The sequence below is a fragment of the Macaca fascicularis genome, chromosome 5 (genome assembly GCF_037993035.2).
Source record: "Macaca fascicularis isolate 582-1 chromosome 5, T2T-MFA8v1.1".
In the NCBI taxonomy this organism is placed as follows: Eukaryota; Metazoa; Chordata; class Mammalia; order Primates; family Cercopithecidae; genus Macaca; species Macaca fascicularis.
In genome coordinates, this window is record NC_088379.1 from 146,274,707 (window position 1) to 146,290,774 (window position 16,068).

Sequence of the window (16,068 nt, forward strand, 5' to 3'; positions counted from 1 at the left end):
AGCGTTATATTTAGCAAATGTATGTGCGTCTCGTAAATGACCCTCCCGTTTGCTGGAAGTACTGCCGTGAGCTCCCTAATTACCTATCATAAGGCCAAAGTGTAAGGTGGTTTGGTATCGAGGTCCTTCCAACGCTACTTCTGGAATACCTAGGGCAGTGGCTATCAAACCTTTAGTTTTAAAGCTCAGACTGATGGGTCCTGCCACAAAGCTTCTGGTTCAGTAGATCTCGGGTAGGGCCCCAAAATATGCTTTCCAACAAGTTCCCAGGTGATGCTGATGCTGCTGGTCTAACAACCACTCTGTTAAGATGGGTATAACAATGGGCTTCCTACTGCTCACCTGGAAGCAAACATGCAACATTTGTTTTCTTACAGAATAGGTGTTTTCTCACTCTATAAGAAGAAAAACTAGGTGAGACATTTCTGGACTGTTTATTCTGATTATCATGACTGGGAACGGGGGACTCGCAGCACCAACAGGCAAGGGAGGTTTGTTTGGGTTATTGTTTATAGTGTGCTCTCCAACTATGCATTGAGATTACAATAGTGAGAGGACAGTACAGTGCCCCTGGTGTAGTGTTCTTAAAACTGTGGTACATCACAATTCCTTACCAATTAGACGTTTGGGTGGTGGATATCCTTTCCTTTGGCTTGAGATGCCTGCCAGATAGTCTCTAAAAATATTTGTGTGATGGTTCTCTATCATTCACATTTGTTTCCCACCTGATGCTCTTTCAGAGAACCCAGGATTTAAATTTTAAAAATGAAAGTCTGCCTTTTCCCCAGGACTTTAATATGTTTACAGCTCTTCGTTAATGAATGTCCACCAGTACAACTTCTCTTTTTCCGGCAGCAGTACAAACAGCTGGTGGCTGTTAAGGGAGGGCAAAGAGCCTCAGCTATACCCAAATTAGAAGCAGGCACAAGAACTACTTAGAAGAATTTGTCTCTATGGCATTCGATGTGCTGAATTTGTATGTGTTCCTAGCTTATTCACTTTAGAAAATAGGCTTCTAGGCAATTGGGACAGTGCTTTTTATAGCGCTTACTGCCAGGGAGGCAAAAGTGGAGACACCTGGCTGCTGGTTACTGAACCACCAGAGATCTGAGGGAGGAGTCCACTGTTAGAAACCCCCGGCTAGGTTCTGAGCAGTTGCCTTTAGCAACCCACAGTGTTTTCACAGTCGTCTTTATCGCTTAGCAGTTTTTTCTCCAGCTGGAAGACTTGGAGAATGTGTGACTATCTCTTACCCCTTCTTTCCTTTGGAAAAGTTAGGTGCTAAAGAGATGACAGGGTCAATGAAGCAGCATGGCTGGAAGATTGCTTAATTACAGTGCTCTTGGACTAATAAGTAAAACATTGAGTAAAATAGGAGCCAGGTTTCTTACTGTTGGAGAAGGAATTAACAAATATGGAAAGAAAGTGAGCTATAAGTAACCTTGAGGCTTTAGGGTGGATTAACATTGAGTATGAAATCATTTCTCAAAAACTATATGTATATATATTTATGTGTGGGCACACATGTATACCAGAACTCTCTCCATTCAGAGGCCAAAAGCAAAAGACACATCAAGTGACCAAAAGATCTTGGTTTCTAAATAGCATCCTCCATGAAAAGGAAGCAGGGCTGATTCTAGGGCTGGCACTGGGAAAGTACAGAGTGAGCCTTTAACCTCTTGTAAGGAAATGTTCCAAGCATGATGGGAGTATGTCAAAAGGACACAAGAGCCAGCTGGAAAGGGCTCCAGCTGGCCAAATCTGGGACAGTCTGAACTTCAAAATAAATGATCCTAGTAATTGATTACAACCTATTGAATAAAGCATGAATCCGTGCTGATGTTAATACAGATAAATGATGGAGTAAATAAATAAATAGGGAGGAACAGCTCTTCCTTATGGTAAAAATACCTACTGATAAGGATTAATGGGTATAGAAAGTCACCATTTGACAAGAGTGTTGTGTTGTTTGATTTAGGCAGGAGTCATCAATGGATCCTAAGGCTGATGGGTAGGTGTTTGATGTGAAGTGGGATATTAGCCTAGTCTTGAAGTATCTTCCGAAAAATACTTATTAATTCAATAAATGGTGAATGTATTGAAGAGGAGCCTGGAAGACACCAAGTTAAGCAGGTGATCATGGTGAACATCACCAGTTGTGGAATGGGTCCTATCATGAACTTCCTGATGAAGAGTACTGGGATCACAGTGTCATTTCTGTCATGTTCCTGAAAAGGACAATACATGGCATGGTCTAGACATAAGGAAACAATGGATAAACCCAGGGTGAGAGGCATCCTTCAAAATGAAAAGTTTATGCTCTTTAAAACTCTTAAACTTATGAGAGACAGAGAAAAACAGAAGAACTGATCCAAATTGAAGAGATTTAAGAGACATGACAATTACATACAATAAATATCCCAGATTGGCTCCTAGACCAGAAAGGAAAAATAAACACTGGGCAAAAATTCAGTGAAATCTGTAGATTGGATGGTATATTTTATCAATGGTGAATTCCTGACTTGGATATTTATACTGTAGTTTTGTAGAAGAATATCTGTGGGGTGGGGTGGGGGAGGGATATGTACATTGAAGAATTTAGCAGTGATGAGACATTCTTTCTGCAACTTAAATGGTTTCGGGAAAAAATGATTATCTATGACACGTTGGTTTCCCTCTAGCTACACTTCCAGAGAATTCAAGGCCAGTTCATGATATTTTTAAGAAGTTAAAGGTTCACTTTTTGAGGGGACACTAATATGTTTCCAGTTTTGTGCTAATGATTTTCCAGTGACCCTGCTACTCTTTTTTCCAGTGGCACTTCTTGAACAACTGACAAGTGGTATTTGGGGAGAGCAATGAGCTCTTGCTATACCACCCCCCAAATATATAATACTGTTGTAGATAAAAACATCTCTGTATTTCATTTCTTCATCTAACAATATTTATCGAGCATCTGTTACGCATTGGTGTTACAGGCACTGGGCATCCAACTGAAACAAAACAGATAAGGTTCTTGCTCTCATGGAGTTTACATTCTGGAATTGGAAAAAACAGAAATTTCTAAAAAGCTTTAGATTATGTCAGATAATGACATCTGCTATGAAGAAAAAGGCAACAGAGTATGGAAGGGTTACCTATGTCACATCAGGTATTTTCTGTCAGGGTCAGCTGATTTGTGAGGTGACTTGAACAGAATATTGAAAGAAATAAGGATTCTATGTGGCTATTTGGGGGCTGGTTTTACCAGGAAAAGGGAACCATGAGTACAAGTACAATCTGAGGCAAGATTGTATTTGATATGCAGAAAAACAGCAAAGAATCCATTAAGATCATTAAAGATGGAGATGAAAGTAGAACCTGAGTGAAGAAAATGAGATCAGAAAGATGGGGAGCAAGTCATATGTGGCCTTGCCGTCAAAGGTGTGAACATTTTGCATTTTATTCTGAGTGAGAGGAGAAAACTTTGGAGATTTTTGAGTGAGGAAGTGTATGTGATCGATGTGTCTTAAAAGGTTTATTCTGACTGTATATGAGCCAGTATGGGAGCAAGTAGAGCAATTAGGAACTCAACCGTAATTCAGGAAACAGAGGATAATGACCTGTGCCAGGAAGGTGGCAATGAGCATGGTGAGAAGTGATTGGATCCTCAACATGTTTCGAAGGTGGAATAAACAGTATTCTCTGATGCATTTGACATGTAGTATGGAAGAAGAAGAGGAGCCAAGAAAGACACTACAGGTTGGAGCCTAAGTAACTGGCAGAATGGAGGAATAGTCATTTTCTGAGATGAAGATGATTGCAACAGAAGTTGATTGGGGTAAGAATCAAGAATTTGGACAGGTTCTATTCAAGGTGCCTAGAGGGATATCCAGAATGGCAATTTCATGTAATTTGCCTCAGCATTGAGTCTTGGGGGGAAGATTACTTAATGAAAGCACATGAATAATTGTTAAGTTATCGACACATACACAATCGCCAAATTGCTTTTCCAAAGATTTGCCTCATATGCATCAAAGTAAAGTGAGCTACCTAAAATAGTTTTTGAAATATCCCCAGAAGACAGCTTAGTGGTGAGTCCTGGCCTGTGGGGGACTTTCTCCACCAGCCAGGCAGCCTAAATAAGATGGAATTAGTAGGTTTCCAGAGGGCTCTTTGGTGTACAGAGATCTTATTTCATAAGAGGTAGAGGCAGATTTGACTTAAATACATACAGCATACGTTTCTGAGAAATGACAGCAGCCACAGCAGAGGATGGCAGTGCCCATTTCTCTGAGTGTCAGCAAATTGAACATTCTTTAAGAAACTCTCAACCTTGATGCTGCGTTTGCTTCTTGCCATTAATGTGCACAGCATGTTCAAAGGGAATTCTACCTTAGGCTTCTAAAAAATGAATCATAACATTTAAAAATATAATTCCTCCTACACATACATATTTTAATGGTTTAATTAAAATTTTATGTGGAGAAGATTCAACATACAGGGTTTGATCTGTATTATATTTTTTATTTTACATTAATTGATTGGCGGATTGCATTTTTTAATGCAATCAAACAGGCATTTTTTGACGCCTGTTCAATTCTTCAACATATGTCCTTTATTCATAATAGGCTCCTAGATAACTATCCCCATCCCTGAAAAGAGGGAACACCCTTCAAAATATATTCCACATAACTGCAAATAGGGAAAGAAATCCTCAAAATATAATAGAGAATTCACATTACTTTACGTGTAAAGACTGGCATTATTATTTTTTAAATCAATTTTCCATGAAATAACATACTGTGACATTTAGTTTCATATATCCTATCCTGAAGATAATTCCTCTTCCCAGTCTTCTATGTTTGTTTGGAAGGGGAGGTACAGTGCTGTAGTGGTGGAGTGGGACATTTGGCACCAGGCAATCCAGGATTAGAATCTCAGGTCTGCCACATGGGCAATTTTAGCTGTGCTGAGCCACAATCTTCTCTTTAAAGTGGAGTAATTACATCTCCCAGGATTATTGGAAGATTCCAAAGGACACATATGTTGGCCACATAGAAGAGTAAGAGATTTCAAGGAGGGGTCGGGACAAGAGTAGTAGGAAGGAACAGAGTCTAAAAATCTTACTATCCAAAAATACTTAAGGAAAGTCAATTTAGGCTGGGTGTGGTGATTCAAGCCTGTAATATCAGTTTTGGGAGGTGGAAGCAGGAAGATTGCTTGAGGTCAGGAGTTCAAGACCAGCCTTAGGCAACATAGGAAGACCCTGTCTCTACAAAAAGAGGAGAAAGAAAAATTTAGCTGGGCATGGCGGCACAAGTGCCTGTAGTCCCAGCTGCTTAGGAGGTTGAAGCAGGAGGATCGCTTCAGCACAGGAGTTCGAGGCTGTGGTGAGCCATGACTGATTGCGCCACTGTACTCCAGCCTGGGTGATAGAGCGAGACCCTGTCTCAAAAAATAAACTAGGGTATTCATTTATGTTTATATTTGCTACCTCTGCGTTAGACCCTGTGCTGATGTTCAGAGGAATGGCAGGGCTCCTCCCATCAAGTTTAGAATCTAGTTTTAGAGACAGATGTAATCATCTAAGTGAATCGTGAAGGTTGAGTGTGGTCATTTTTAAAACACACATATAAGAATTCAGTGAGAGCAGTAATTCCACGTGGAAATGAAAACATTTAGGGATGATTGAACCAGGTCGATTCTGCATCACAGTTAGCCCAGCTAGCCCTACAAAGGAGTAGGCTTGCAGAGCTTGTTCAGGAAAGGTGTCCTACTTATGACTATATTCTCAGTGTCTGCTGCAGTGTCTGGCCCATAGAAGGCATCAATAAATGTGTTGAGTAATAAATAGTAATGAAGAGCTGCAGTTTTTGAGCACTTAATGTATATGCAGGCACTATTTGTTCTAAGCACTTTATTAATTACACAGACTGTCTTAATTAATTCTCAGGATGATTTTATGAGGTCATTACACAAATGAAGAAACAAAAAGTTAAGAGTGGAGTAACTTGCCTGAGGCCATGCAGGTAACAAGTGTAAGAGTAGAGGTTGTATTTCTGGAAGTCTGACTCTAGGCTATGATTGTAAGGGCTATACTACCACATTGGTAGTCTTTTTCTCTTAGATATTCACTATCTTGTTCATTAATTTGACTCTGATTTGAACTTCACTTCTTTTTCTTCTGCTTAATTTCTTTGTTCATCTCAGCTCTCAAGGCTTCACTTCATTTTTTGTTTTCGTAAGTTTTCTTACCACTGGTGGTGGGCCACATTGCTTCTCTGAGGCCATACAGGCAAGGTATATGAGCTTTCAGAGTCCAGCAACCCCTGAAGCTTCTGCTACAAGCACTGCAGATGGAAATGGAAGGTTTTGGAAAAGTTTTTTTAGAGAGTATGCATGAAACCAATATTCACTTCTTTGCTCTTTGTTCTCTTACTACTTAAACTTCAGAACAATAGATACGTTGCTAAAAATATCCTTTTTTTTCGTTTTTGCTCCTTCGAATTATCAAGTGACTTCTTTTTATTTCAGTCTCTGATACAATTTGACATTTAATTTGGGCTTCTTTCCTTTTATCATAAACTCTTCCAAACAACGTTATGTCATAAAATGTTTTGAGAGGCTAGATATGGAAAGTCAGCTTAGAAAAACTCATTTGAGACTTGAGCCAAAACCCACAGAAAACTCTCACCACAATACATCTGTTTCCTTTTTCTTCTTATTTTTTCACGTAGTTGTTCATTTTTTTGTTCTAAATCATTACTTTTCATTGAGTACATTTTTAAAACTATCTGCTTTTCTGTTTCTGTTCTTTGAAAGATCATCTTGTCCTTTTTCACCAAAAAGCTGGAATGGGGGAGGTTGAACTACAAGCCAAGACATTCAGAGCACTGCGCACTGACAGAGTGGGACAGCTGTTAGCCACAAGCATCTGTAAACTGTACTGTGTTAAAATTACCAGAGGGGAGAGAATCCAGGCCTTCTTCCTGCCCTTTCTATTTGGTTGTTTAGAAGGATGTTTTCATAAATACTTTCCCTTTTACGATGAGGCCCATTCCCACAGGGCCGGTAAACAGCAGTCTCGCACAATCGAGGGAGACAGCGTTAGCACTGCAAAGCACAGGTGTCAGAGTTTTAATCCCAGCTCTGTGCCTAATTTGCTATTTAGGTCAAGACTGCAGCATGACTAATCACTCATTTTGTCATGCTTTACTATTAGTACTAATTCCTAAATATCCATTGAGCCATAATCACACAGAGCCAGTCACAAGACTACAGCATTAATATATTTCCATTGACTAATTCTCACACCACATAGTAAGGACACTGGGAAGGAACAGGGGACAGAAAAATAGAATTTATTATTTCCCATAAGCCAGATCCAGTGCTGGTTTTCATGTTTGTTATCTACACTGAATTCGTAGAGCAGTCCCTTCTGTAAAGTTTCCCTTCTGTAAAATGAAGGTGTTGAAATTGATGACATTTAAAGACCTCTCAAACTTACATTCTGTGGACTTAGTGATTCTCTTAATGAGGTCATGTACAATTTTGTATTTCCATTTCTGTTATTGTTGCTGCTAGGCTTGACTCTGTTGGAGTCTACAAACGAATCTGGAGAAGGTACTTGGAATTTCTGGTTGAGGAAACTAGCTATGCACTATCCTTCACACAAGAACAGGTTTCCTCTCTCTTTGGAAAAGTTATCCTCTTTGAGCTTATTAAGAATAAAATTGTGAATGGCTCATGCCTGTAATCCCAGCACTTTGGGAGGCCAAGGTGGTGGATCACTTGAGGCCAGGATTTCGAGACCAGCCTGCCAAACATGGCACATCCCTGTCTCTACTAAAAAATACAAAAATTAGCTGGGCATGGTGGCACACCCCTGTAATCTCAGCTGCTCAGTGGCTGAGGCACCAGAATTGCTTGAACCCAGGAAGTGGAGGTTACAGGGAGGCAGAGGTTGCAGTGAGTCGGTTGAGCCACTGCACTTCAGCCTGGCCTGGGCAAAAGAGCAAGACTCTGTCTCAAAAAAAATAATAATAATATAATAATAAAAAACTGTGAGAAAGATGACACCAGTGCGGCCCATCAGGTCATCCAGTTCCACCATGGAGAACATTGGGGTGACAAAAGTGAAGGACAATTCTCTGTCACATTCATGTAATTATTTTTATATTAGCCAAGATGGCACTACTGAGCTGATCAGTTTTATTTTAAATTTATGATGTAAACTTCACATTGGCAGCTGTAGGAATGCTACTGTGTTTCTTTAATGGGTTCCCTAGAATGTCTCCTTTGAATGTTTCGTACCTTCCCTCCTGTCATGCCTTCCCCACACTTTTTAGTTTCTTACTCTTAGCTATGATATCATACCAGATTTTATTTAGAAAAGGAAGCCTTTGGAATCAAACTCCCCATCTTCCCACCACCTGATCCCAAAACCTATTATCTACTTTTACCCCAAAGTATTCTTTTCTGTTGTTTAAATGAAAAAGACACCCTCCAGCCTATCATAACCAACTCTTTCACTTTTGCTCAGAATCTTGTCCCCTCTGCCCTTCTCAGGAACTTAGTCCTTACCGTGATCTCCTCCCTCTCCCACAACAGTAATCCCTCCCTCTTAACTGGAACATTCCTGTCAGAACACAGACAGGCTCTAGTATCACCTCAAAAGAACCTTTCTTGTTCTTCCAACTACAACTTCATTCCTCCTCCCTTTTTATAGCAAAACTTTTCAAAAACATTGGCTATAGTAGATGTCACTCTCTTCTGTCCTTTACCCAGTATATTCTGGCTTCTGCCCAGGCCACTCACCGAAACTTCTGTGGTCACTGGTGACTGCTGCTTTGTCAAATTCAGTGGAAACACTTCTTTCCTCATCTTATGTAACCTCACAGCAGCATCTGATGCAGTTGACCGCGGCCTCCTGTCTGACACACTCTGCTCTCTTGATTTCTTCAGTGCTACTCCTTGTACTCCTAGGAAAATATTGGGGTTCCTTCAGGCTCTGACCTAAGGATTGCTGTGGTCTCTTTTCTTCATTTTATATTATGTAGGTGATCTATCCCCGTTCTAGGTATCTCTCTTTTTTCTTTTTTTTTTTTTTTTTTAATGGAGTCTCATTCTGTCACCCAGGCTGGAGTGCAGTGGCGCGATCTTGGCTCACTGCAACCTCCGCCTCCTAGGTTCAAGCAATTCTCCTGCCTCAGCCTCCTGAGTAGCTGGGACTACAGGTGCATGCAGCCATGCCCAGCTAATTTTTTTGTATTTTAGTAGATACGGGATTTCACTATGTTGCCCAGGCTGGTCGTGAACTCCTGAGCTCAGGCTATCTGCCCGTCTTGGCCTCCCAAAGTGCTGGGATTACAGGCGTGAGCCACCGCGCCTGGCCAGGTATCTCATCTTTAAACTGATGATTCCTGAATTTATTTTCTCTGAGCCTCAGACTCGCTTATCCAGCTGCCTCATTTACATATCTATATTGATGATTTATGAGTATCACAAAATTATGTCAAATACTGAACTTGATTCTCATGGCAATCTTCATCAAACAGTAAATGGCAATGCCACCCACTTGAGCTAAGAGTTTTTTTATTCCTTGCTTTCCCTCACTGCTCCCTGCCCCACGTCTAAACATCTAATCCATCAGCCAGCTCTGTTATGTTAATCCAATCTTCGTAATAAATCTCAAACCTACCCTTCTCTCCATCTCCCCATTACCACCTTAGTTCAGTCGACCAGGCTCTCCTGTCACAGTGAAAACAGTAGTCTTCTAACTGGACTAAGGGCTTCCCTGGCCCCAGAGTCTCCACGCGACAATTCAGTGGAGTTCTTAAAATGTAAATCCCCCACTTCAAATGAGTCCATGCCTTTTGTGGTCTGCCCCTGTCTTTTTTCAGTCTGGCACTTTCTTTCATGACCCCAGCCACTGGTTTGTTTTTGTTTTTTTCCGATCCTCACATGCAACAAGTTTTGGTTCCACTCTCTTCAGGGCTTTTGCACATGGCATTCCTTGTCTCTGGAATGCTCTTTCCCTCACCCTTCAAAGGACTAATGCCTCTTCCTTTATTTTAAATGGCACCTTCTCAGAGGTACTTTTCCTGACCACCCTCCCTAGAATAAATCTCCTTTCAACTATTCTATTTTACTTCTCTTATTTTTTTTTCTCAGAGAGCTTTTAATAGCATGCAATTATTTTGCCTATATACCCTATTTACTTGCTTTTTATTCTCTCTGTCACTGAAATGATATTTATTGAAATTAGGGTTCAAAACTTTATATTCAATGCTTATCACAGTCTGGCTCATAATAAACCAAGTAGCAGAAGTTTCTAGGGGAAAAAAAACCACAAAACTTTTAGGGAGGGAAACCCAAAAATCTTTATCATATTGAATATAAGTAGTGTTTACTCTGTATCCAATATGGATTGGATGTGAATTCCAACCACTATTTGATTATATAAGACTTTGTGATCTGTAATTTGATAAATTTGCTCAACAGCCATTATTCCAAAAATGTAATCCTTATCCTCCTAGCACATATCAGACTAAGCTTTCCAATCTTCTTGCCAGAAGCTATGCCACAATGATAAAGACTGTATTTTATTGAATTATTCTTTAATTGGCAATTGTCATACTGTATTCACTTGCTTTGGAGTCTGGGCCTGAGTTACTCTTTGCTTTTGAGGATTCTAGTCCAGTTATGTGGGGAGATCATGAATTCTATGCAGGAGAATTGCTGTGAAATCAGACTTTGTGACTAATAAGCTCAATTTGCTCTTGATGTTTATTAATGTTTTTAGGAGCATGAATGCTCTTAGACTCCAGAAACTTTGGGAACAAAAATGACTCCTCCCCTCAGTGAGGAAAGGTAAAGATGAGCTAATTATAAATATTTTTAATCAGAAGAAATGTAGGAAAAGAATCCTTACTTTGGAAAATATTTTCTATAGGGCTTTGTGGTTCTTTCCTAAATACTAGACACAAGTGTTAGGAAAGCAGGGACTCTAGTTATATTTCGTAAGTCTTAAAAGGCCTGGAAGTAGATTCTCAATAAATGTAGAAGGAAGGAAGGAGGGAAGAAAGGAAGGAAGGAAGGAAGGCAGGAAGGAAGGAAGGAAGGCAGGAAGGAAGGAAGGAAGGAAGGAAGGAAGGAAAGGCATGCTGATTAAATGAACCAAGATGCTCCAGTAACAAAAATTATGACATCCCAGCTAATAATTTAAATTTCATAATAAAATATTTATATCTATAGGACAGACGGCTTAGGCAAAAGAGTAACACATGGTCTGGACTTCATGTCTAGAGATTTCCCTAGTGTCTAGATTAAAATACAGTCTCGGTCATTCAAGACATTTACCTCACATTTGCATTTCACTTATTCCAGAAAAAAATGAGGATTGAAAAAATATTAATGGGTAATAACAGTAACATTTCAATTCCCAAACTAGTCAGTGTTTATAATTGGCTAAATAATTTCCTGAACTTAAGTGTGTTACATAAGATTTTAGTGGCAAGTAAGATGGTGTAGAATTTAAATAGTTACAAAATGTCTTCAAAGTGTCAAAGAAAATGAACATTGATCAATGAAGAAATAAATACAAATGAGTTAGAAATATTTTTATTTAATATAACATTAAGATGAATAAAAATAAGCAAAATGTAGAATATTATGAAACCTAGCTTAATATGATGCTGGAATAAAGAAATATAAAGCTATTATAAAGATAAATTTTTGTAAAAGGACCTCAACAGGCTCTATAACTAAATATACATAGATCATTTCCAATGAACAGGAGTGAGTATGTAGGTGTAGGGACTTGTGTATGCACATGTGTGTATTCATGTGAATAGTATAGCTGACCATTTAACATGGGATAAGTTCTGTAGGCTCACTAATGATTTATAGCTTGTTTCTCTTGCCTTATTTGGCATGGCTACATTAAGGTGAAAAATCTTTGAAATGAGGTGGCGTGAAAAGAAAAAGAGAATCTCATTTTTGGATGTATAAACAAAAAAAGAAAATGTATCAATTGCCCAGCCCATCTCTTTACCCAGGACAGAAGTCTCTTATGGGTCAGGGCCTACTTGGATGACTATATCTTATGGAAGATCCAATGCTCAAGTTCTACTATGGTTCAGGTTCCCCACTTTTATATCTTGTACAGATTTTGAGAAGTCAGGTTGTGTCTCAGGGTATCATTGTGTCAGGACAGATATAGCATCAAACACAGCAGCCTCAGTGTGTGTCTGGAGTCAAGCATGTTCAGTGTCCCACTGCCTTCCACCTACTGTTCATTGAGACATAGCCAGCTTCTCATTGGTCCCTTTTCCTGTTACATTAGAAGGAAGAATTTAACTTGACTGGTTAAATATTTCCGGGATTCGGGAAGAGAAAATGTGATCTAACGAACAATGAGATCTACTACATTCTGTTGCTTAGGGATGGATACATATTTAATAAATCAGAAACAGGACTGGTTCTATTGACTAAGTCAAAGTAGTTTTAAAATTCGTGTCATGTTGCAGATTCAAATAATAGAGCCTTTGACCCTATTTTCCTAGGGAAGAAAAATGTCTGCAGAAGAAACATTCCTTACACAGATTGAAACCTTCTTCAACGTTTTTTATCCTATCTCCCAGAAAGAATATTCACAAGAGAATTATTGTTTGTTGAATTTAAGAAACATTCACTACATCATGCAAATAACTTTAATTGCATTCTTTGGGAAAAGACAATCAGCATATAAGTATGATCCCATAACATGAGCCAACTATTCTTAAAGCATAGGTTGGGTCATCTTCTTATTTATAAAACTGGGCTGCCCCCTGGGAGTATTTAAGAGTAACATGCAACAACTGCTGTAATTATCAGCAATATGTCTCACAGAAAAACTTAGCGAAGGCATAATCGAAGAGTAAAAAAAAGAAAGTTAAGGTTTGTGATGAGGTTACTGTACTCTCATCCCTTTGCCAAGTTGCCACTGAACATTAGCCAAACTTTGGAACACTCTCAGATATGAAGCCCACCAAATGACCTTGCTGGACCCATCCTGTAGGTCCTACATCCCACTCAAGGCGACTTTGTTATCTACACTAAGAGAAGTATACAATCTGCTGGAGGTTTAAGGAATCAATAAACAATATCCTCTTTCTACTCTCAAGATTAGAGCAAATTGAGAGATAGAACTCAAACAGATGGCAGCAATATATTAGCTTTATTACTGATAAAAGCTCTTTAGAGAATGTGACTGTGTTTTGCTTTTGTGTTTGTTTATGTGACAGTGTCTTGCTCTGTCACCCAGGCTGAAGTGCAGTGGTGCAATTATGACTACTGCAACCTTCCGGGCTCAATTGCTCCTCCCACCTCAGCATCCCGAGTAGCTGGGCCTACAAGTGTGTGCCACCACACTCAGCTAATTTTTGTATTATTCACAGAGACAGGATCTCACTATGTTGCCCAGCCTGGTGACTGTGTTTGTTATGATAAGTAATACTGGTTTGTCAACAAACCAACTCTAAAATTTCAGGGACTGAACAAAAGTTAATTTCTTGTTCATATGTAGTCCAGTAAGGATGTTCCTGCTTGGCAGGTAGCCTTCAGCATGGTCATTCAGTGGACCTTCCATAATGTGGCTCCATCCCTAGAGCTTCAAAGTCTGCTGCTGAAGTCTCTACATCAGTTAATAACTGGGAAAGAAAGAGCATGAAAGATTACACAGGAGGTTTTCATGTGACAGGTCTGGAAGTAGTGTACATAAGTTAATATTCCATTGCCTAGAACCCAGTCACATGGCCTGACCTAACTGTAAAGCAGGTTGGGAAAGTTGCAAATTTAGTGTATCTCTATGTACACAAGGCAGAGGGAATGGATTTTGGTGAAAACATAGCAGTCTTGACCAAAATAAGTAGATCTTAGCCAAGTGGGCTTGCAAATATTTCCTCCCGAACTTAGGCAGACTTACCCCTGAAAAATAACAGCTCATTCCTACAAGGGTAGAATCTGCCTCACTAAGCTTAGAGCATAGCTGAGCGAGAGAGGCTCGGAATGCACCCTCTCTGTGGGCAGGCAGATTTCAGAGGGGAGGGGAAAAGGCTGATTGAACATGACTAATTTTTTCTTCCATTCTCATCACTTACAAGAAGGAGGAAGAAAAAAATCCAGAAGTGCTACTCTAGGAAAATCATCTACTGAGAAATATGAGGAGTAGAGAATAAGTTTTCCCCCAGGAGTTGAATAAAAACCTTTAAACCAATTCATGTAATCCTTAAATTTCTTCTTTAAAACCATATATTGGTTGGTAATGTCCTTAAAATATCTTCTCGTATCTTTCCTTAATTTTAGGATATATTATAATAATTGGCTTATTCAAATTATTAATAAAAGATTATTTAAATTACTAATAACATTAGCCTTAATACAACTTTGAGACTACTTGTGTTTCTTTTGAAATGCTATCTCAATAACTTTGTCAAATACAGGATGTATATATAAAAATATGTATATATATTTATATATATGATGACAGCTCCCTCTTATAGATTGAGCATGAGCAAAGTTAGTTCAGATCATCAGTGGTCTGCTACCCTGGACCTAGAATGTAAACTAATTATGCTTCTCTTTAAAAAGAAAACTGTCTTGTAAGCAGGTTATTGAATATGCTAGACTTGTTAGCAGTAATTTATGACATGTTTTTATTTCTCTCAGTGACTGCCCTGGACAATTGCTTTAGCAGGTTCTTAAAGCTTTTCACTTTTTTTTTTTTTTATGACAGAGTTTCGTTCTTTGTTGCCCAGGCTGGAGTGCAATGGTGCCATCGCAGCTCACTGCAACCTCTGCCTCAGGGGTTCAAGCAATTCTCCTGCCTCAGCCTCCCAATTAGCTGGGACTACAGGCGTGCACCACCACACCCAACTAATTTTTTCATATTTAGTAGAGATGAGGTTTCACCATGTTGGTCAGGCTGTTGTCGAGCTCCTGACCTCAGGTGATCCACCTGCCTTGGCTTCCCAAAGTGCTAGGATTACAGGCATGCAACACTGCGCCCAGCGCTTTTCACTCTTAAATGGTAACACATCCCTGTTTCTTTTTTTCCCAGGCATTAAAACTGTCTAATCTATTCTGTTTTCAAATTTTTGGTCTCCTTTCTTATTGTGTCACAGTCCAGCTCAGTTAGGCTCGGAAGCTGCAGAAGCGGGCTGATTCCACCAGCTGGTAGCTTTATCGTTCCTCCTTAGTTCCTGGCTTTTGGTAATCCATCCATAGACCCTCTCTTTACTGAAGTCACCTTGCCTTGGGGATTGAGTACGGAAGAAAACTGAACAGAAGTTCTAACTTGAAGCTCACAATGTGGTACTGAGAAACAAACATTCATGTAGTCAAGTAAATGTTCTTTAGGGTATGAAACTATCCCTCAACATTTTTAAATTTTATCCTTTTGGTGGGGTTTCAAGAATCATCAAAAAATGCATATAAGTATATTCATTATCAGTTAGGTAACCTACAACCATTCAATAGAGTCCTGATACAGGTTTCAAGGCCCTCACTTTTGTTTTGATTTATTTTTTATTTCAATAGGTTTTTGGGGAACAGGAGGTGTTTGGTTACATGAATAAGCTCTCTAGTTGTAATTTCTGAGATTCTGGTGCACCCAGGACCCCAGCAGTGTACCCTGTACCCAATGTGTAGTCTCTTATCTCTCGCCCCTCCCCACCCTTTCCCCAGAGTCCCCAAAGTCCATTATATTATTCTTACGCCTTGGCGTCCTCATAGCTTGGCTCCCACTTATGAGTGAGAACGTATGATGTTTGGTTTTCCATTCCTGAGTTACTTCACTTAGAATAATAGTCTTCAATTCCATCCAGGTTGATGCAAATGCCATTATTTTGTTCCTTTTTATGGCAGAGTAGTATTCCATGTTATTTATATATACTACATTATCTTTATCCACTCATTGATTGATGGGCATTTAGGCTGGTTCCATATTTTTGCAATTGCAATTGTGCTGCTATAAACATAAGTGTCCAAGTATCTTTTTTGTATAGTGACTTCTTTTCCTCTAGGTAGATACCTAGTAGTGGGATT

At 39.4% G+C, this 16,068-nt stretch overlaps 1 protein-coding gene across 2 annotated transcripts in view; it reads left to right on the forward strand.

Annotated features, from left to right (window-relative positions):
• ZNF330 (zinc finger protein 330) overlaps positions 1-16,068 on the forward strand; it is a 95,629-nt gene that overhangs the window by 1,421 nt on the left and 78,140 nt on the right. The gene's annotated exons all lie outside the window — the stretch shown is intronic.